Below are 23,064 nucleotides of genomic sequence, written 5' to 3'. Positions count from 1 at the left end.
GGTTACGCTGCCTGAAGTTTGGTTTTTAGTGTAATAGTTTTAATACTGATGTGATGCTTCATTGTTAAATGGTATTTTATGATTTTGCCACGTCAGTATGTTGAATATGCCCAAGAGCCTTCCTTGGTTCAGCATATATGTTTTCAGAATTATGTAATTCAAGTTTGGTCAATGGTTCAAATGGCTCTGAGCACTATGGGACTTAACTTCTGAGGTCATCAGTCCCCTAGAACTTAGAACTACTTAAACCTAAGTAACTTAAGGAGATCACACACATTCATGGCCTAGGCAGGATTCGAACCTGCGACCGTAGCGGTCGCGCGGCTCCAGACTGTAGAGCCTAGAACCGCTCGGCCACTTCGGCCGGATTTTTGGTCAATGTTATAAGAAAATTTGTTTTATATATATTTATATTGAACCTATTTGTCTACCGATTAGCTGTAAACCTGAATTGAAGAAATGCCATTTCTGATGTACGTTTCAAAAATGCTCTATATTTGCATATAAACTCCTCCTTTTCAAGCAAGTTTTGCAATAACATCACAGTCTTTTCGACTGGTCTACCACAGTACAGACGTGACACAGACTAGAAGTGAAATTTCCCTCAGCATGCTGTTACTCTTCAACGGAAATAGTGATATGCTACCACTTTTCCGGAAACTGTTCTGTAAGTGATGTAAACCAGAATTAAAAAGGCAAATCAAACTGGAATAATTAATTCCCACCAATGAACAAAATGTGCGTAAGTAGCAATGATTACATGTACTTAACAAATGTGAGGTACATTTTCGTATGGCTCTGCAGGGGTTATGTGCAGTGTGTCACCATAGCTGTCTAGAGGAGGCGACCACCAGGAGTATCACTGGAAGGACTTTCAGGCAGCTGTAGAGGTCAATGCTACTTGGTCCAGCTGGCCTTTGAAGACTCTCTCCTGGGTGCCATTCGCCAGGAGTCAATGCAGATATCTTTCGTAGTTCAGGGCCGTTCCCAGAGTCCGTTTTAACGGAGGCTTGGGAGAACACTTTTGTGAACAGATCGTAGAAAGCAGAGCTTCTTGGAAATACACTGCCTGATACAGAAAACGTCAGAAGGTACAGTGAGAACCTCGAAGTGAGGACACTTTCGAGGGCTCGAGATGCCGTTGAGGTCAGCCACTGCAAAAACCAAATGTTTAACACAATATAAGAAAAGCTAGGACTAGCTAAAATAAATAATTTAGAAGCTGGAGGGAGAAATCCACTGTGCTACTGAGGCCCATATTCATTTTTCACAGATAGAGACAGAGAGATAAGAGGACACAGGTGTTAAGTTTTGAATACCAGTGTAACCGTGTGTATTACCGTTTAACCACGTGAAACAAGTGTCTGAGGAGGAGACCAGCTTGTTTCTAGCTATCATCTTGACGGTCAGCGCCTGTAATACCTACAGTTCAATCATTCGAAATGATCTTCCCTTTAGGAAGCAGATTGGTACATAATCACTTCTCCACTGGAACTTGCCTCCACCAGACTTCTTTCCTGCACGTAGTCACCCAAGCACGTCTGCAGCCAGGTGCCTCCTCAGGCAGCTACTTTAACCTTAGCCACATATGCAAGTTATTGATATGAAACCAATTACAGATTTGGCACCCTCTTCGGCTCCACCTGAAGATTAATGCGGCGAGACCTAGCAGTGAATGGGTGATGAGCACCATGGGCTGCCAAATCATTTCCACTCGGGTTACAGATCAATCGGATATCATTCTTTCAATGTGCCCCAAAAACTTATTCACAAAGATTGGGCGAATATGTAGGAGAATCTATCCCTGCGCCAGTATATCTGCAATAATCAAACGCAGTGTCCCTATTCCCGCAATGTTCATCAAAAAAGCGAAACGTCTGTTTGGTGCTATATGGTCTGGCTCCATACTGCATGAACTACTCGATGCGTGGTAGATCCTCCAACGCCAGCTGTGTTATGACCAATTGTTTTAAAATTGCAACGTAACGCCCAGTAGTAGTCGTTTTTCGCATTTAATGCCGCTGACGCATACCACAGTCCAAACAGACGACTAGTTTCAAACGAATGGGGGTTTCCAGAGTCCCAGAATCACCTGTTTTGTTTTGTGATAAGGTCCTCTGGGACCAAACTGCTGAGGTCATCGGTCCCTAGGCTTATACACTACTTAATCTAACTTAAACCAACTTACTCTAAAGACAACACACAGCCGAGGGATGACTCGAACCTCCAATGGGGGGAGCCGCGTGAACCGTGACAAGGCGCCCAAGACCTCGCGGCTACCCCGCGTGACCTTTTTTTGTTTATTCACATCTCCATTTAGGTGGCAGTGTGCTTCACCCATCAACCAAAGGCATCGAACGTTAAAATCTTTCATTACCAATCATTCTAAGGATCTGGTTCGCAAAGACAGTCCCGTATCGCGAAGTTGGTGCTGGTGTGGTCTGGTGCCACAGTCTTTTGAATGGAAACATGTATGGGCTTAGTACCAGTATTTTATGTGCATTGGAACGCTTCAAAACAGTCTCTCGTGCAGTTCTTTGGAAGCCATTCCTAGGATTATACTGAACAACCTCGAAAATGACGGTGACATTTTCAGGAATAACCACACTTTGCCTGGTACCAATATTCCCAGCTAGATTATCACCCATGCTGCAAGTCCATTGGAATTTGGGGAAGCGCCTACAAATGATTTTCACATCGGGTTGTTTTGGACCAATGAGTGGTGTTTGAGAGTTGCACCTTATTTCCATAGGACTGTGTTCTAACCTGTGGCATTCCAGAACTAGAAAGACACGTTTGAGCCTTGGTGGCTTCATTCCATCTTTTCTTCCCTCTTCGTTTGCTGATAACCTGCTAAGTGGCAGAAATTACCCTTAGCTTCCTGTGTGGTATCGTTGCCGCCGGGTCTTGAAAACTCGTCGGAGGGTGTCGGGTGGTGAGTGTCTGGGTACGTGGCTAAAGGGCGACACGGCGAGTGGTCGGCCCGTTGGCTGTGTGGGCCGTTCGCTCTGTTGCGGAGACCCGTTGGTTGCGAATGTACATTTGGTGGTTGCATCGAAGTTTTCACCAAGGCCTTCAGTGTGCTTCAACTGAATTGTCTTCCCTTATGTCCATGTTGTGTGTTTTTGGATGCTGGAGTTTTGCATTGAGCTGAAATTAAGGAACAACGACTCAATGGTGTAGCAATGGGTGGTATCGCTCGCGCTGTGGTATGCCCGCCTCTGTGACTCTCGCTTCATGGATCTCAAAAAAAATTTTACCCGTTGCAGTTACTGCCATCGACAACTGATCTGTTTCAGTGTGATCCATTTAATGGTTACTGCTTGTTCGCTCGTGTTAAGGGTTCTGCTTGCTATTGTAAGTGCTACTTGAAGTTTTGCCTTATTGTCATTTGTTTACGCCACAAGCTGTCTGGTACCTTAAACCTGCTGGCTTTCAAATAAATATTTTCCTGTGAGCCGGCATGGCATTTGTCGTTAACCTACAACATCTGTATCGTGTTGAATCAATGCATGTGAAAGAAAATCTTGCTGGATTACAACTGTTGGCACTGTACTTACCTTTCATGGTTGGTCTGTTCTGAAGACTGAAAGTTTAGACCTGTGATTTAATAATCGCAGCTGCAGATGTTCCTTTCAAAGGCTAGTGTGATTAAGACCGAAATGAATTTAAATTTCTTTTTTTTTTTAAATCCTTTCAAGAGCCCTAAATGGCCAATTGTTCCTAAGGTCCGTGGAGAGTAGTTCTTTTAATTATTCTCATTTAAATTGCTTTAATTAAGAAATGTCTCTCTTCTTATCCTACAGTTTTTATATATTTCTGATTTCTTGCTTGTGGCTAGGGGGATTTGATCTGTGATTTAAACCAATTGTCTGAAATATAAATATAGCCCTGTACTCGTTCTTTCACTTCGTTAATAGAGTTTTCTGTTTATTAGTGTAACGTGTTCTGTAAATAAATGTGAATTGTGAAAGGAATACTGATGTGATTGTTATGTCCGCCCTCTTCCATCTGTCCTTTTCCTTTCAAGAGATGTCAATGATAGCAGAGTGTCGTTCCTTTCTTTCTGGGTAGGGGTGAACAGAGAGCAGTCTACCCCTATTGTACCATCTTCCCTTGAAAATGGAGGATTTTGGATTATTGTACTAAAAACTATTTGACGTGTTTGAGAGAACCATATTGCTATGGATACCTGAGGGTGCTTGGGCTTATCTTTTCTCAAATGCAAGCACCTTGATTATGAGTTCACGGTGAGGAGCATTCCTGTTGAGAGTGGTGTCGCAGAACTTGCAGCGAAATTGTGCACAGCACCCGGTAATCCTATTCATATTTCCCCTGAGATTGTCGTCGAGACAGGTGCTGCTATTTTCACTGCTTCTGTAGCGTTGGAAGGATTGTCTCAGAATATTCAATTTTTTGGAGGGTAGTCAACCTTCCTGCAAGCAAATCTGTAGCTTGTAAGCGCATTCCTTCATTTGGAGTAGCCCACTTACTGGTTTAAATTACCTTCAGCCTTCTGATCAGCAAAAGGAGACCATTAGACAGCTAATTAGCTAATTGTTACGTTAAAAGATTTACAGATTTGTATTGGTTCTTTGGCTTTAGATAGTGAAAAGAGAGTAATCAGCTGTTAATCAGTCACAGGGTCTGCTGTATGTGAAAACTCGACGCAGTGGTAGTTCAGTCTCTGATTCCTATGTTTTGATGCCAAACTGGATTATGTGTTTGCTCAGTTGGGTGGACAGGCTGTCTGTTGATCAGCTAAATCAAGCTGGTGAAGTGTTGTGGTCACATGTCCGTTTTGAGCTTCATGACGATGCTTTGCAAACGTCGCATTCCATGGTACTTTGTTTGCTCTGTCCTTTGTCAAAACGATTGTTGAGCCACGTGTTGTCTACTATGAAGTCAGGGTACCGTGAGCCAGCTCAGAGCTCGGATGATAAAAAGAAAGTTACCACCACGCATTCATAACGAGCTTGAGAGGTCGTACTACTGGCAGGTGCAACCATCTACTGAGATATTAGGACAATATATGAGCGGTTTCGTATGGCCGCCTCCGCCTTAATATGAACGTTCCGAGCAAAATACTCTCTAGAGTATTTTGGAAACTCATGAGACCAGAGAATCGTTAGCGTTTTGTATTTGCCCAAAGACCTGCTACCTTTTCTGACTTGAGCGAAGTACTCATTTCGACGGAACCATTTAAATTTGAGGATGAGCAACGGGAGCAGGGTAGGAGCCTTCACTCAGTTCTTTGTATTTCAAAGTATAACTGTCATTAGTCACCCCTTAATTCAATATTTGGTAAACGTTGTTTTCGTTGTGGGGCACATAATTACCAGGTGTGTGAGAGTCCGGTTAGGATTGAGCCAAGCCCTAGCACCTAACGCCACCGGGCGCGGCATAAAACGCTTGCCAGTAAGCCCGCCGCTTATTGTGAACGTATCTGGACTTCAATTGACATCTTTGTGTACGTCTCAACCGAGGACTCGTTTGTGGGTTTTTGGATTCAGGAATTTCAGTTTCCTTGCTTGACTATCGTTTTATCTCGAGTTTCGCAGTTTGTGTAAGTTGTTTCCTACACGCTCCTCCTTCTAGAGATGTCGAGTCGCCAAAAGGCAAGAATTGCCTCTGGTGGGTGAGATGCGGGGCAGTTTATTCATCCGCAATTTTTCTTGGCCTATCAAGCTCACTATAGTTAAAAATTTGCCTGTCACTTTGTTGCTTGGGCGTGATTTCATTCAACTGACAGGTTTATTCGAGATTTTGCTCGTAATACTTTTTCTTTAAATGTTGACCGTCTGAGAAAATTGCACTTTGTTCTTGTCATCTGATTAGCAATATTAATCCTTAAGCAGAGGTCAGTCTAAATTGGAACCAAGTCACCCTGATGATGGTAAGGCTAGACAATCAAGGAGTATGTTAGAAGAGTTTCCCGACGTACTTACTAATCAACTGGGTGTAACCGATCAAATTTAATACCATCATCTTTTGGCTGCCACGAAGAAGATATTGAGGCAGAAAATTGACGATATGCTACGGAACGCCGGCCGGTGTGGCCGAGCGGTTCTAGGCGCTACAGTCTGGAACCGCGCGACCGCTACGGTCGGATGTTCGAATCCTGTCTCGGGGATGGATGTGTGTGACGTCCTTAGGTTAGTTAGGCTTAAGTAGCTCTAAGTTCTAGGGACTCATGGCCTCAGAAGTCAAGCCCCATAGTGCTCAGAGCCATTTGAACCATTTGCTAGGGAACTGATTGACTGGACTAGCAACTTCTCCATATGCTTCACCCGTATTCCTGGTACCTAAGGAATAGGGAGAACACTATAGACCAGATGTTGATTATACAGTCCTTAAAGAGAAGGTAATTTTGGAGTCGATTTCCTTGCTAGATCTCCAGAACTGCTTCACTTGGTTTGCTGGTGCTTGCTACTTCTCGGTACTTGATTTACATAGTCTACTATCAGATAGCACTGATTAAGAATTCCAATAAGGTTACCGCGTTTTGTACAGATTGGAACCTATATGAATTTAATCGCGTATAATTTGGATTGGCTACAGTGGCTGCTGTCTTTTAACTGTTATATCAGGATTTACGGTACCTTAACTTCGTTTGTATATATCACCTTCGTGACGTTGTTGTTTATAATCGTCCTTCCAAGAACACCTTTTTCATCTTGAGGAGGTATCGAGGAGGTACCGCTCGGTGGCATTAACGGATAAATCATACAAAGTTACTCTCGCTAGGCAACAGATTTCTTTTTTGGGTCACCTGGTTTCGAGGGTTGGTATTAGAATTGCTCAAGAGTCTACTTCCGATTTAAGAAACCTTCCTGTGAAGAATTAGAAATGGATGGCCAGACTCATCGGTATGTCCTATTACTTCAGGAGGCTCGTCCCTAATTTTACTAGACTTGCTGCCACCCTTAACAATGCTCGTAAAAAACGAGAGTATTTTATTTGAGGAGAGAGGTAAAGAATCGCAAATCTGCTTTTGAAGCTATCAAGACTGCTCTCACTAACCCTCCTGTATTGGCCATTTTTGATTTTCAGCAGAGGTACGTAGTTCAAACTGATGTTTCCAATGCCAGAGTTGCTGCCGTTCATTCACAAGGAGATCCTGGAGAGAGAGGTGTCCTCTAGCTTTTGCCTCCAGGAGTTTAGTAGGTACAGAGCTTAAATAATCGGTTTACGAGTTTGAGACCTTGGCTGTCTTGACAAATTTAAATTTTATTTCGAGCACAGAGATTCTGATTTACGGACTGGCAACCTAGCCGTGAGTTGTGTTTTCGCACGTCCTAGGAAGACCGGTAGGATTGCAACGTGGGCTGCCCGTATAACTGCCTTCCAGTTTAGGGCCGATAATATTAAAGGCCCTGACAATCAGGTTGCTGATGTGCTTAGTCGCATGTTTGATGAAGAGAAAATAGACGGCTGTTGTTTATCTGGCAGTTCTCCTTTCTGGATAGTTTTAACGGAGCTACTTGAGCTCTTCATCGACTTCAGACTTATACAGGATCCTTACGTAGGACCTATTTGGAAGCGTTTGTTGGCTGGTGAACTGGTTCCCGGTTATTCATTAAGGAAATATTGTATCGTGAAGTTGGCAGACTGGATGTACCTAAAAGTTTACGTATCGAACTTGTGTCCTCCATTTTATGTTACGTTCATAATTCATTATTATGTGGACACTTGGACCTTCATAACACCCTAGTTAAGGTGCTTCATCACTTCACCTGGTCTTCTTTTTACAAGGCCGTTCGTCATTTGGTGGGAAAGTGTGAATTGTGGTAGCCCAGCACTAACTCATTTAAGGCGCTTTTACAGTCCGAAAGCGAACAGGGTCGGACGGATAAATTATTTATTGACTATCTGGACCCTTTTTCCCGCATTAGGGGGCTGGCATGGTGGTGGTGGTGGTGGGGAGGGGGGCGCTAAATATTGGTCGTGATCCATGGTTTTTTCCGGTTTGTTTCGTTACTTCCCAGTACAGGAGTTATAGCACCTCTCACTGTACACAATTTAACTAACACATTTTCTTGATTTGGGTCGCCTAAGGCCCTTGTTAGTGACAACGCCACAGCCTATATTCAGCGAGTTTAAGCGGTTTTGTTTTAATGACGTCTCAAACATATTACTCCCATAGTCCGCAGCTCGTGGTCGTGCGGTAGCGTTCTCGCTTCCCGCGCCCGGGTTCCTGGGTTCGATTCCCGGCGGGCTCAGGGATTTTCTCTGCCTCGTGATGACTGGGTGTTGTGTGATGTCCTTAGGATAGTTAGGTTTAAGTAGTTCTAGGTTCTAGGGGACTGATGACCACAGATGTTAAGTCCCATAGTGCTCAGAGTCATTTTTTTTATTACTCCCACAGTATTGTCTTAAGCCTTCCCTTTCAATAAGAGTTAATAGGAACTTGAACGCAGCCGTGATGATTTACCACGCCAAGGCTCAGATAAAATGGGATATTTCACTACCTCGGATCAGATTCTCCTTTCATTCTGAGCAGCATGAAGCCTCTAGAGAAGGTTCAGCGGCACTTATATTTGCTTACCCTCTTCTCTTCTTACCAACTTGTGCAGAATAAATGATCTTTTGGATGAGCGTATTACCTCTGAAATCATTAATTTGAAATGAAACAAGGAGAGGAAGAATACTGATTTAGTCCATTGCCGTCAGGATAGACGCTATAATCAGGGGAAGCAACCATCCGAGGTGTCGTGTGGGATAAGATTTTCGTCCGAAATTTAGATGTGGTTGGCGGACAGCATACTGGAACTATAGTGAAATTTGTTCCGTGATTTATTGGCTCTCGTTCTATTATGAAGATCTTGAACCCAGTTAATTTATTGGTTCGTAATCTCACCACCGGCAAAACTTTTAAGGTTCATGTTAGCCCGGTGAAGCATCCTACTTAGTGTCTCCCTTGGTAAGGAGATGAAAGAGTGCGAGGTTCTTCCGGGTTGGGTGATGGAGGTTGAGTTATGGCGGCTTCATTTCATCTTTTCTTCTCCCTAAATTTTCTGGCACCCTACTAGGTGGCAGGAAATATCCTTAGTTTCCAGTGTATTAGAGTTGGCGCGGAGTCCTGAAAACAAGCCAGAGCAAGTCGAGAGGTGAGTGCCTGGGTACGTCATGAGACGGCAACACGGACAATGGTCGGCCATTGGCTCTGTTTGTGAGGAGACACATTGGTTGCGAGTAAACCTTTAGTGGCTGCATCGAAGTTTTCGCCACGCTCTTCAATGTCCTTCGACTGAATTGTCTACCCCTATGGCCGTGATGTGCGCTTTTGGGTGCTGGTGTTTTCCCTGGGCTGAAATTATAGAACAACAACTCCTTGGTGTAGCAATGGTTTGTATCGATCGCGCTATCGTATACCCAACTTCGTGACTCTTGTTTTATAGAAGGCAAAAAATTTTTTTCACCAGTTGTAATTATTGCTGACTACAACTGATCAGTTTGAGTATGATCCATGTAATGATTAGTGCTTGTTCTGCACGTGCAATCGTGGCTGCTTGCCATTACAAGTGCTACTTGAAGATTTTCCTTACTGTTACTTGTTTACACCTCAACCTGTTTGCTACCTTAAAACCGTTGGCTTTCAAATCAGTGTTACTTTCCTGTGAGCTGGCATAGCGTCTGTCGTTCCCTTAGTGTTTAGTGAAATTTGGTATTTAATGCTATTAAATTGTTCATAAGCTCGGTCTTAAATTTGGATTATTAAGTGGGTGGTTTTAATGCCTGGGGATATTTTCTTGGATTCATTGTTTTAAATATTTTAATGAAATTTGTCGATTTAATGTATGCTATTCAAATTGTGTTTTAGACCGTTCTAAAATCTAAGTGCCACGGAAGAGAGTCTTACTTGTTAATGCTAGCATTCACGTACCACCTTCCAGAGGTAAGCTCTTGTTTCCCATAGAAATTTCAGCTTGCTGCAAACACGTTTGTGGTTGTGTAGCCTAGATGACTTATTCACTGTTCTTTTTTTCCTGTTTTAAGTAATTTACTGTTATCAATGATTTCACCCCATTCCTTTAAGTTGTTTTGGGAGGAGATGTTTATTACGCCGTCATTTTACCGTTTCATGTTATTAAGCGGTGTTTGCTCTGTGCAGTTTTTAGTAGAGTTGGTGTTCGGTGATTGTGGCTGATTTGAAGATTTTATACCGTTAAGTTACTAAGACATGACTTGTATATTTTAGCTCGTGTTTCTCTTGAATGTTGTTTCTTAACAGTTCTTAGATTCACGAGTTGCGGCTGCGCTGTTTGGAGCGGCGGTTGGCCGTGTGCACCTGTTGCTGTCACGCACCAGCATGTTTCTTGGGAGTGTTTGTGGCTGCCCGACATTACCTTAGTGGAGGTGTGCGCGCTAACAGTATATTTCTTAAGTCTGTGTAACCTTCGCTCTTACTTACAAGCTCTTATGTTGATATTTTTCGCCAAATATTTTACGTCCCTCCTCAAATGGGTAATATTATCAAATTTCCGATTCACCGTCAGATTTTCTAAAATAGATTTTTTCATCCTGTACTTATTGTGCTAATATTTGGAAACTTGGAGCTTACTTTCTCTAGTGGTCAGTGTTCGAGATGTTTTTCTAATTATTTTGACATCACTTCCGTAATCAGTTCATTCCACGCATATGAAAGAAAATCTTGCTGAATTGTAAGTGTTGGCACTTACCCTTAACTTTATGGGTTGGTCTTTTCTGAAGACTGAATGTTTAAACTTGTGATTTAGTAATCACAGCTGCAGATGCTCCTGTGAAAGGCTAGTCTGATTAAAATTCAAATTAAACTAGATTTCTTTTTTAAAACACTTTTAAGTGCCGAAAGGGGCGATTTGTTCTTAAGGTTTCGGGAGAGTAATTCTTTTAATTATTCTGAGACCAAATTTCTTTAATTAAGAAATGTTTTACCTTATAGTATTACAATTTTGTATTTACTACTGATGTTTTGTTTGTGGCTTGAGACCTTCAATTAGATCGTTTGGGAAAAATATAGTCTTGTTGCTCATGCTTTGACATGGTTAGTATTGTATTCCATTTATTAGTGTAATGTGTTTTGTAAATAAATGTGAACTGCCAAAGTAAAAATGATGCGATTATCGTGGCTCCACCCTGTCACGTGTCCTTTCCCTTTCTCATCTTATGTAAGTGGATTTCAACATTGTTCAATGGCATCCATGATTTAAGCCTCTTCCTTCGATACCCTAACCTCCTTTCACGTTTCATTGGGGGAATTGTTGGCTGTACACTACACTACACGTTTCCTTAGAGCAATCCTTAGCTCGTGTGTGGGCGGTTTTTATTTATTTTTTTCCTGTATTGGGTTTAGATTCCCCTCGAAGGGGTCGGCCGGCAGCAGCTTAGTATGCCGCTCTTCAGCCTACAGAATTTTTAAAACAGAAGAGGAAGATAATAAACAATAAAAGCATGCGATAAGAACCGTGACTTAAATTGTAAAATGGCGGAAAATTGGGGAAGTTAAAACATAAAACAAAGGGTTGGCGATGTTAATAAAATACACAGGGAGCAGACAGGTAAAACAGTAGACAGAATTAAAAAAACACGGCGACAGTCTGGTTTCTGTTCGTAAGAGATATGAAAATCACAGCCAGCGACAGTATGATTTCTGTTCACAACACTACGGAAAACACGCACAACACTTAACACTCACGTAAACCATTGCACTAAAAAGTTGGCACGAAGACGACACGCCACAGCCAAAGGCAAGTGGGGGGAGGGGGCGTACCTGGACAGATGAGGGAGAAAAAACAGGGGGAAGGAGAGGAAAAACGAAATGGGGAGCGGAGGAGTCGATGGAGGGATAGGACTCATAGGGGGGGGGGGGGGGGGCAGGCAGACGTGAGAGGGAATGGGGATAGGCAGAGGAGAGGAATGCAAAAGGGGGAGAGAAGGGAGGCCTAGAGAGGGTATTTTCTTCTTTTTTTTTTTGCATCAGTCTACTGGCTGGTTTGATGCGGCCGGCCAGGAATTCCTTTCCTGTGCTAACCTCTTCATCTCAGTATAGCAATTGCAACCTACGTCCTCAATTATTTGCTTGATATATTCCAATCTCTGTCTTCCTCTACAGTTTTTGCCCTCTACAGCTCCCTCTGGTACCATGGAAGTCATTCCCTCATGTCTTAGCAGATGTCCTATCATCCTGACCCTTCTCCTTATCAGTGTTTTCGACATATTCCTTTCCTCTCCGATTCTGCATAGAACCTCCTCATTCCTTACCTTATTAGTCCACCTAATTTTCAACATTTGTCTATAGCACCACATCTCAAATGCTTCGATTCTCTTCTGTTCCGGTTTTCCCACAGTCCATGTTTCACTACCATACAAAACTGTACTCCAGACGTACATCCTCAGAAATTTCTTCCTAAAATTAAGGCCGGTATTTGATATTAGTAGACTTCTCTTGGCCAGAAATGCCTTTTTTGCCATAGCGAGTCTGCTTTTGATGTCCTCCTTGCTCCGTCCATCATTGGTTATTTTACTGCCCAGGTAGCAGAATTCCTTAACTTCATTGACTTCGTGACCATCGATCCTGATGTTAAGTTTCTCGCTGTTCTCATTTCTACTACTTCTCATTACCTTCGTCTATCTCCGATTTACTATCAAACCATACTGTGTACTAATCCATTAAATTTCGGGCATGCAGCCGCGCAAATAAAATTTCTTCTACTGATATTTCGGCCGCGTATCGTCCGGCCATCTTCAGAGCGAGTCACAAGACTGATGACAAGGTGCCAAGCGCGGCCTTATATGCTTGGCTTGGCACCTTGTCATCAGTCTTGTGACTCGCTCTGAAGATGGCCGGACGATACGCGGCCGAAATATCAGTAGAAGAAATTTTATTTGCGCGGCTGCATGCCCGAAATTTAATGGATTATTCATTACGCCGCGAGAAGTTGAAAATGCACATACTGTGTACTCATTAGACTGTTCATTCCGTTCAGCAGATCATTTAATTCTTCTTCACTTTCACTCAGGATAACAATGTCATCAGCGAATCGTATCATTGATATCCTTTCACCTTGTATTTTAATTCCACTCCTGAACCTTTCAAATTTCCATCGTTGCTTCCTCCACATACAGATTGAAGAGTAGGGGCGAAAGGCTACAGCCTTGTCTTACACCCTTCTTAATACGAGCACTTCGTTCTTGATCGTCCACTCTTATTATTCCCTCATGGTTGTTGTACAAATTGTATATGACCCGTCTCTCCCTATAGCTTACCCCTACTTTTTTCAGAATCTCGAACAGCTTGCACCATTTCATATTGTCGAACACTTTTTCCAGTTCGACAAATCCTATGAAAGTATCTTGATTTTTCTTTAGCCTTGCTTCCATTATTAGGCGTAACGTCAGAATTGCCTCTCGTCCCTTTACTTTTCCTTAAGCCAAACTGATCGTCACCTAGTGCATTCTAAATTTTCTTTTCCATTCTTCTGTATATTATTCTTGTAAGCAGCTTCGATGCATGAGCTGTTAAGCCGATTGTGCGATAATTCTCGCACTTGTCAGCTCTTGCCATCTTCGGAATTGTGTGGATGATGTTTTTTTCCGAAAGTCAGATGGTATATCGCCAGACTCATATATTCTACACACCAACTTGAATAGTCGTTTTGTTGCCGCTTCCCCCAACGATTTTAGAAATTCTGATGGAATGTTATCTATCCCTTCTGTCTTATTTGACCATAAGTCCTCCAAAGCTCTTTTCAATTCCGATTCTAATACTGGATCCCCTATCTCTTCTAAATCGACTTCTGTTTCTTCTTCTACCACATCAGAGAAATCTTCACCCTCATAGGGGCGTTCAATGTATTCTTTCCACCTATCTGCTCTCTCCTCTGCATTTAACAGTGGAATTCCCTTTGCACTCCTAATGTTACCACCGTTGCTTTTAATGTCACCAAAGGTTGTTTTGACATTCCTGTATGCTGAGTCTGTCCTTCCGACAATCATATCTTTTACGATGTCTTCACATTTTCCCTGCAGCCATTTCGTCATAACTTCCCTGCACTTCCTATTTATTTCATTCCTCAGCGACTTGTATTTCTGTATTCCTGATTTTCCCGGAACATGTTTGTACTTGCTCCTTTCATCAATCAACTGAAGTATTTCTTCTGTTACCCATGGTTTCTTCGCAGCTACCTTTTTCGTACCTATGTTTTCCTTCCCAACTTCTGTGATGGCCCTTTTTAGAGATGTCCATTCCTCTGCAACTGTATTGCCTACTCTGCTATTCCTTATTGCTCTATCTATAGCGTTAGAGAACTTCAAACGTATGTCGCCATTCCTTAGTACTTCCGAATCCCACTTCTTTGCGTATTGATTCTTCCTGAGTAATGTCTTGAACTTCAGCCTACTCTTCATCACTACCATATTGTGTTCTGAGTCTATATCTGCTCCGGGGTACGCCTTACAGTCCAGTATCTGATTTCAGAATCTCTGTCTGACCATGATGTAATCTAACTGAAATCTTCGCGTATCTCCCGGCCTTTTCCAAGTATACCTCCCCCTCTTGTGATTCTTGAACAGGGTATTCGCTATTACTTGCTGAAACTTGTTACAGAACTCAATTAGTCCTTCTCCTCTTTCATTCCTTGTCCCAAGCCCATATTCTCCTGTAACCTTTTCTTCTACTCCTTCCCTACAACTGCATTCCAGTCGCCCATGACTATTAGATTTTGGTCCCCCTTTACATACTGCATTACCCTTTCAATATCCTCGTACAGTTTCTCTATCTGTTCTTCAGCTTGCGACGTCGGCGGGGAAAAACAGGATACGTGAGAGGGAGTGGGGAAAGGCAGAGGAGAGGAATGCAAAATGACTCGTGGGAGAGAAGGGAGGCAAAGAGAGTGTAGGCAGGGAAAACAGGATAGAAGTGGGGAGAGGAAGCCCGGGAAAAGGACAGGACAGGGGGAGGTGAATGTCAGAGCTGATAGAAGGGATAAATGGAGGGAGAGAGGGTATCATCCAGGATGGGTGGTCGATAGAAGTCACTTTGGGAAAGAAGATGAAGGGTGTAGTGGAGGAGGGTACGGGGGACACAACGGTTAAGGTGCAGCTGAGCGCAGGTGTTGGAGAGGAGCAACCAGTAGATGAGGGGGATCAAGGCGGCGAGAGGTGTAGAGGATGCATATATGTTCGAAGAAAAGGAGGAGATGTGGGAAAGGAATCAGGTCATAGAGGATCCGTGTGGGGGGGGGGGGTGGGAGGTGTGTACAGAAGGCAAGGTGGAGTGCATAGATCTGGAGGGAAATACACTATTTGGGGGGGGGGGGGCAGGTGTCCAGATGGGACTGACATAACAGAGGATGAGACAGATTAAGGATTTGTAGGTGTGGAGGATGGTAAAGGGATTCATCCCCTAAAGGGATTCATCCCCCAAAGTCCGGCCAGAGAGTAGTTTGAGGACTCAGAGGCAGTAGTGGGCTTTGGATTGGATAGAGCAGAGATGAGGGATCCAGGTGAGGTGATGGTCAATGGTGAAGCCATGGTAGGTGAGGGTGGGGGAGAGGCGTTCAGGACTGGTGCAGATTGTAAGGGTAAAATCAAGGAGCTGGAAGGAGCGAGTGGTACGACCTATGATGATTGCCTGGGTCTTGGAAGGGTTGATTTTCAGGAGCCACTAGTTACACCATGCGGCAAAAAGATCAACGTGATTCTGAAGAAGGCGTTGGGACCGTTGAAGGGTAGGAGCGAGAGCAGGGAAGGCGGTGTCATCAGCATACTGCAGGAGGCATACTGGAGGAGGGGGGGGGGGGGGTTGGGGCATATCTGCCTTGTACAGGAGGCAGAGGAGAGGGGAGAGGACAGAGCCCTTGGGCACATCTGCAGAGGGGTGGAAGGTGCGGGAATCAGCGTTATGGATGGTAAAGTAGGAGGTGAGTGGGCAGGGTGACAGGCAAGTGCCATTCCTGCAAATCGTGGTTTTGAAGTGAGAGAGAACTGATGCCTGAGTTGGAGTGGGCTGTCAGATGCTATGCATCCATTGACTTAATAGATTGCCCTGAGTTGCGACACATTACTTATGGCCACTACATATTGTGTTTATGGCTCCATCTGATAGCAGCGCTTCAAACTATTTTAAATCCTCTGCGTGAAATTCTTACAGCTCTCACATTTTATAAGCATAATGTATTGCGATTACAGCGCCATCTGATAGCAGCTTTCCTAATGGCTTCAAAAGTTCTGTAAAATTTTTCGCAGTTTTCACATGTAACAAACTGTCTGACGCTCTCGTCTGTAAATCTTCGTTTCTGAAGCATTTCACGTTGAGATCAGGGAGTCCTTCGCTAGACGTCCTCTACAATCCTGGTTTGACGAATACTATGGTACACTACTGCACCTCGACGTGTACTCCATATCACTCGATCTTTACCCCATAGAAAATGTATGGTACTTTCTGGAACACGTGGTGAAATGCAGCAGTCAACATCTTCGCGGTTAGATAGCTCTACTGGACTTGATGATAAGTCAGTGAGACAGCTGGTTCCGGCAACTATAAGAACCATATGGTATCTCTTCCTCGCCTAACGTAGGACTTTATCAGCGCTTCAGTGCTAGCGTAATGGCTCCACAACTTGACAATTTTTTGGTGTGATGTGCGTATTTCTTTATTTTAAGTTTACAGGTTCTTTGATATTGATGATACACCTTAATTTATGATTCGTTGAACATCTCAAAGTTTTACCCTTAGTGCTCATTCCTGTTCGGACCACACAATATTATTTTTGTCTGCCTTCTTTGATTGGTCTGAGAGAGAGATCATCGTGCTAGAACACGTGAAACATTAGTTATTATTTAAATTAATAAAAGATTTACTTAATTTTGCCACAGTTTTTCACCGCAGGATAGCTTGTTAATTTACAACTGTTATTAACTATGAAAACATGACTTCACGTACACCCAGATTAACAAACTTCTATCTTGAAGTGCAGTGTTCCATATTTACGAAAGTACAAGTCCATAACTAACGGTTAACGATTCATGTCCTACCCTATCACGTCTACCCTTTCAGATACCGCCACGAACTGGTCTGAGCTCTTGCATGATCGACATTATACTTACCTCAGAATGAGGGCGCGCCTATGGTTGAGGGGGAGGCGTGGTCTTCTGTAGCACCTCCTACAGATCGTTGCTGATTGCGGCGAGTCCTTGCTAATGTCCATAGCAACGATATGCACAGCCAACTTCGGTGTGTCAACGCGATCTCTGGACTGTACCATAAATCACTTGTTTAGAATACTACAATAACTCTCAAAATCTACACAGGGCTAAATCAAAATACAAAACAAAAAAGCAAAAAAAGAATCACACTGAAGAAATAATACAGACACATTTATTGAAAATGAATGAAAAATACGTATTCTGTAGCAGAGAGGTTTCTGTTTCTACTTCAGTGTAGCATTTGGCGTGTCACTTCAGTAGGATATTGTATGAACTCATGCTGGGTGTTGGTCTGAAAGCCGACTACAGGATAGGCAAGATGAGTGATATGAATTGTTTCATCGCGGTCAGATAGTGGGTGCTAGAGCATGGGCCACATCAACTATGAGGTCGATAACAGACTACTGGCCATTAAAATTGCTACACCAAGAAGAAATGCTGATGATAAACGGGTATTCATTCGACAAATATATTATACTAGAACTGGCATGTCATAACATTTTCACGCAATTTGGGTGCATAGATCGAGACAAATCAGTACCCAGGACAACTACCTCTGGCCGTAATTACGGCCTTGATACGCCTGCGCATTGAGTCAAACAGATCTTGGATGGCTTGTACAGGTACAGCTTCCCATGCAGCTTCAGCATGATACCACAGTTCATCAAGAGTAGTGACTGGCGTATTGTGAGGAGCCAGTTGTTCGGCCACCATTGACCAGACGTTTTCAATTGGTGAGAGATCGGGAGAATGTGCTGGCCAGGGCAGCAGTCGAACATTTTCTGTGTCCAGAAAGGCCTGTACAGGACCTGCAACACGCGGTCGAACATTATCCTGCTGAAATGTAGGGTTTCGCAGGGACCGAATGAAGGGTAGAGCCACGGGTCGTAACACATCTGAAGAGTAACGTCCACTGTTGAAAGTGCCGTCAATGCGAACAACAGGTGACAGAGAAGTATAACCAGTGGCACCCCATACCATCACGCCGGGTGATACGCCAGTATGGTGATGACGAACACACGCTTCCAATGTGCGTTCTCCGCGATATGTCGCCAGACACGGATGCGACTATTATGTTGCCTGGATTCATCCGAAAAAATGAGCTTTTGCCGTCGTGCGCCCAGGTTCGTCGTTGAGTACACCATCGCAGGTGCTCCTGTCTGTGATACAGCGTCAAGGGTAACCGCAGCTATGGTCTCCGAGCTGATAGTTCATGGTGCTGCAAACTTTGTCGAACTGTTCGTGCAGATGGTACGCATTTCTCCTCCTTACACGAGGCATCACAACAACGTTTCACCAGGCAACGGCGGTCAACTCCTGTATATGTATGAGAAGTCGGTTGGAAACTTTCCTCATGTCAGCACGTTGTAGGTGTCGCCAACCTTGTGTGAATGCTCTGAAAAGCTAATCAGTTACATATCACAGCATCTTCTTCTTGTCGGTTAAACGAGTAATGGGAGAATCGATACATCCTACTTCGTTACGGTGTACCAGTCAGGCGTACGATGGAGAAGTTTTTCATTGGTCTGTCGCGGTCTGCACGACGTACTTCCCTCTGTCAACCACTTCTTCACTTCAGGTTAACACTTGTTCCCTACTTTTACAGTTATTATGCTGGATGCATTCTGTTGTCTGTCTTCTTCTACTGATTTTATCACTCCTACAACCAGTAAATCGTTTACTAACTTAAATGAGATTGGGGTTAGTTGTTACTTGTTGCCCAGTTACCGTTGGGGAAGAATAACTACTCACTTAATAAATCGAAAATAGTTCCACTTTCAACACATGTTAATTAAATTTATTTTGTCTACGCGTAAGAGAACTGGACAGAAAGCACTGATGAAGTATAGTCTATCTGTGTAGGAAAAACTGAGCGTCGTTCATGGTAGGGGAAGTTGCCATCCGTTGAAGAATGCTACGGCTGTTATAAAGGATGACTGAGAATCAATTTTCCCTTCAGCAGTTTGGAATAGTGTGCAGAGATGTCTGTAGATTTTGCCCGTATGCGTTTCTTGTGGTACTGTTATTAGTAACTCGTATCTACATTCCACGTAGTGTTAATGTGTTCTGTGGATAAAAAAGCACCCCCGCCCATCACTGCATCTTGCATCACCACTGGTTCATAAGGTGTGCTAAGCGAGGCTTGTGAAAAACCCTTCCTCCCTTCTGAGGTAGTGCGATTGATGTACTGGGGAACCACTAACTCCCTCTTCAGTTTTCAGACCTATGTAGTAGGGGAAGAGCATGTCCATAATCCAGCTACCTATCAACCCTCGCCTCCTCTCTGTTCTGTTAAACCTACTCAACACATGTTTTTCATTAATACGGCGCTACTGGACTTAGACGTAGTGTGCACACATCATATTTGTTTTTAAACCTCAATAGACATCAAAATTATTCCACAGAAACACTATTTTTAAGAATCTGCGGTTTTTCGCCCTCCATGGAACACGGAAACAATTAGCATGGAGACAAATCACTTGCACCCTTTTTTGTAGGAAATGTAAAGCAACTTAATTTTGTACTGAGAAATACTTTCGCTGGAAACTACAGTTTCAAGTTATTCAAAAGAAACATACGAAAGTGACCTTCAAACGCTCACCCACCCCCGTTCCCTCCCATATTACACCAGGTTGGCTTCCAGTACATGGTATCACCTGTAGGGTACTTACGCAACCAATCATTAGAGAGTGTTCTGTCATTGTCAGACAGACTCGGGGAGGAAACTTTATTTATTTTATTTCACCACGTCTCTATAATTTTTTCTTCTCCAGGTATGTTTTCAATAGCAATGTAGCATTTCGGTATACCAATTGGAATCAACTGAAGTGCTGTGTCATGTGGAAGTCTGAAATCCAGGTGAGTGACAAGATGTATAAATTTCCTCTGCAACTAACGATTGATGTTTGTCTGTAGCACCATGTGAAAATGCTAAGTCAGGGGCAATTTGTTAAAATTTCGTTGGTGCTTATTGTTTCAGTGTAACAACCTGTCCCATGTAACTTGCAGTTCCTTGTAATGTACTTTATTTTTGAAAACAATACGAGAAAATTAGAAAAGAAGACACAGTTAATCCAAAAGAAATATGTAGGGGAGCAGTAGAAGGATTATTGTCAAATTACAGACTTTTGGAAGATACTGATAACGAATTACATGTAAGAGAAAAAGAACCACAAGTAATACAAGGGTATAATATTTGTAATTCGTGCTTAATAGGCTACATTATATGAAACAGCTTACGCCTGCAACTACATCAACTTGTCTCATTGTGGGATACATTATGTCAACATACATGACTCGAAATAATGTCAATTCATATCCTTCTTCCCTTAGCTTAAGGAAATAAATATGTAGTAAATCTATTATACTGGTGCCACATTATAAGGCACTTCGTTTCAAGATAGCTCCAAGAACTCCTCGTTCAAGAATTATTGAAGAAAATTGTAACATCTCGCTGTATGCTCCCCTACTTCAAGTATTTAAACCCAGAGGACTGTGTGCAGCTACGGGGCTCCTCTTCCTCTCGGTTCTGTTTCCTACTTCTTGCCGCCAATTACTATCGCGTTGATCTACACAAAGTCTTCACAGATGCCATCTCTCCATCTCATTTTTGTCCTGTCTAGTGATATTCTTCCTTAAGATTTCAAAGGCCATTGGTGTTTATCCATCCGAGCAATATGTCCTCCTCATATACGAAGTTCCTCAATAGTGTAACGCTGACTGAAGTATGATACGTCCATTGTCAATATTACCTCCAGATATTATTTCACTGGTGGCTTTAATGTTCAGTAACTGTAGTTTATGTTTTTTAGAGTAAAATTCAGTTGTCAGCTGCAAACATTTTTTTATGCTTTACCCTTTCGACAAATAAACTGGTCATCTTCAGTAGCTTACATTTGGTTTAGAGTCATTTTCTTCTTAATAGAAGCATAATACCCTGATATGTTCTTAAACGTAATCCTGTATGTGATTATTGTAAACGCGGATTGACAACTTACAGTAACTGTATCACATCTATGTATAAGTCAAACAGTTGTATGTCCTCTAGATATTCTAAATTATCATACCTTTGTGGGATCAGGACCTTACTACCCGTAGCTGGAGTGGGTCTCTTGAATAGACATAAATCTTGTTCATCACCAGTTACATGGTCTTTGATTCATTCACAAGGCGACCGAACTTGGTCACTGCCACATCCGCGCTATCGCTCATCTGCATCAGTTCATCCTTAGATCTGGACAACGTGATGACGTCATCAGCAATAAGTGTAATTTTCTCACCCTCTACTTCGGTCCTCTCAGAGTTTTTACGGAAACCTTCCCTCACTGTCCTTTCGAGTGCCAATTTCAACGATATTGGTGACATACCTTCCCCTTGTCTAAACCCCGTCCCCAATATAGACTTTCGCACTTGTTCATACCCCCAAGCCACCCCCACCCCCACCCCTGCCCGCAACAGAGCACCCTGGCCACAACCCAAAAACCCCAGATGGCGCAGAAGGCACCCCACTTGCACCCTAGGCGCTCCAAGCACATGAAGGCACCCGCCACACCACCAGCGCCACCCCTCCCCCCCACCCCCACGTGCGCACACGCCCACAATCGAATATGAGACTAACCTCCCATCGACTGTTCTAGAGTTGAGTTAGTTGATTAGCAATCACTGTTCATATTGTACATATTTTGAATATTGGAAAACCTGTGTAGAATTGGTTTTTGGTATGGCTGTCGCTCATGCGGTATCTCCTTCGGTTAAGAATGTCAGTCAAGCGGGGGAGTTAAAGAAGGAGCAAGCAGAGCATGTATCGAGATTGTTCAATTGGAGTTGTTGATAAGGTAAGATAGTAAGAACTCGGGCGGCCTGTGAGCTGTGCGATAGTTATGGTAGTTATGGTAGGGTTCAGCTAGACTGAACATAGTCTTATCAGGGCTGCAGTTCATAACTTGATAACGAACACTCTGTGTGTTAATATAAACTTTTGAATGTTTTTGTTAGTGGACTGGTATTCAGATACACTTGAATGAACTGCTAAATGTATGAATTTACTCAATTTTTCCGTCCTAGAGCACTGTACAATGCTAACGCAAGTGTTAAACATTGCCCATGTACACTCTGCTCGCTCTCACTGCATTGCTGTTTCAAGTCATTTTTGTATCAGTGTGCAAAATATTAGTCTCTGTAAGACCAACATTCGATACAACTTAATTCTTTGAGCTGAATAAAACTGAGACTGAATATGATACTGTTGTTAGTCTTAATAGACTATATCATCTTGTTTACTACTTCAGGTTTATTTGTGTTTTGCTATTTATTCATTGACTGTTCCTTAGGCTGGTCTTCATAATTACAAAGATTTAATTAAGACACAATGGAACAGAGCCCAACCAGACCCCTAGACCAGTTGTAGAGCCATTAAAGTAGTATAATGTGTACTCTCCCATAAGGCGGTTGGATGCTGCCCGCTAGGAATCCTTGTTCTCTGCCATGCCAACCTTTTCATTTCAGAGTAGCACTTGCACCCTACGACCTTAGCTATTTGATGGATGTATTCAAATGTATGTCCTCCCTTCATGTTTTTTTAAGTAACACATTTAATTTGCTTCTGTATTACTCACGGCAGTGAACTAAATGCACAGAGATTGTCTGTCGGTTCCCTCACGAAAATACCACGTGAATCCCGTTACGTTCATCGTTACAAACGTCGTAATGCATGAAGTGCTGAAGATTGCAATGGATACCGTAATGTAACAATGCCACTCTGTTACGGTGCACTAAGCTTGTCAATCAAAATAGAACTTGTAACTTAGAAAACGCAGATAAAATACCTTCTGCGCAACTAGTATTGAGAGCACGGTAGGAGTTAATAGATGGAGGAAG

This window comes from Schistocerca piceifrons, chromosome 4 (assembly GCF_021461385.2).
Source record: "Schistocerca piceifrons isolate TAMUIC-IGC-003096 chromosome 4, iqSchPice1.1, whole genome shotgun sequence".
Lineage (NCBI taxonomy): Eukaryota > Metazoa > Arthropoda > Insecta > Orthoptera > Acrididae > Schistocerca > Schistocerca piceifrons.
Note: the sequence above shows the minus strand (reverse complement) of the source record.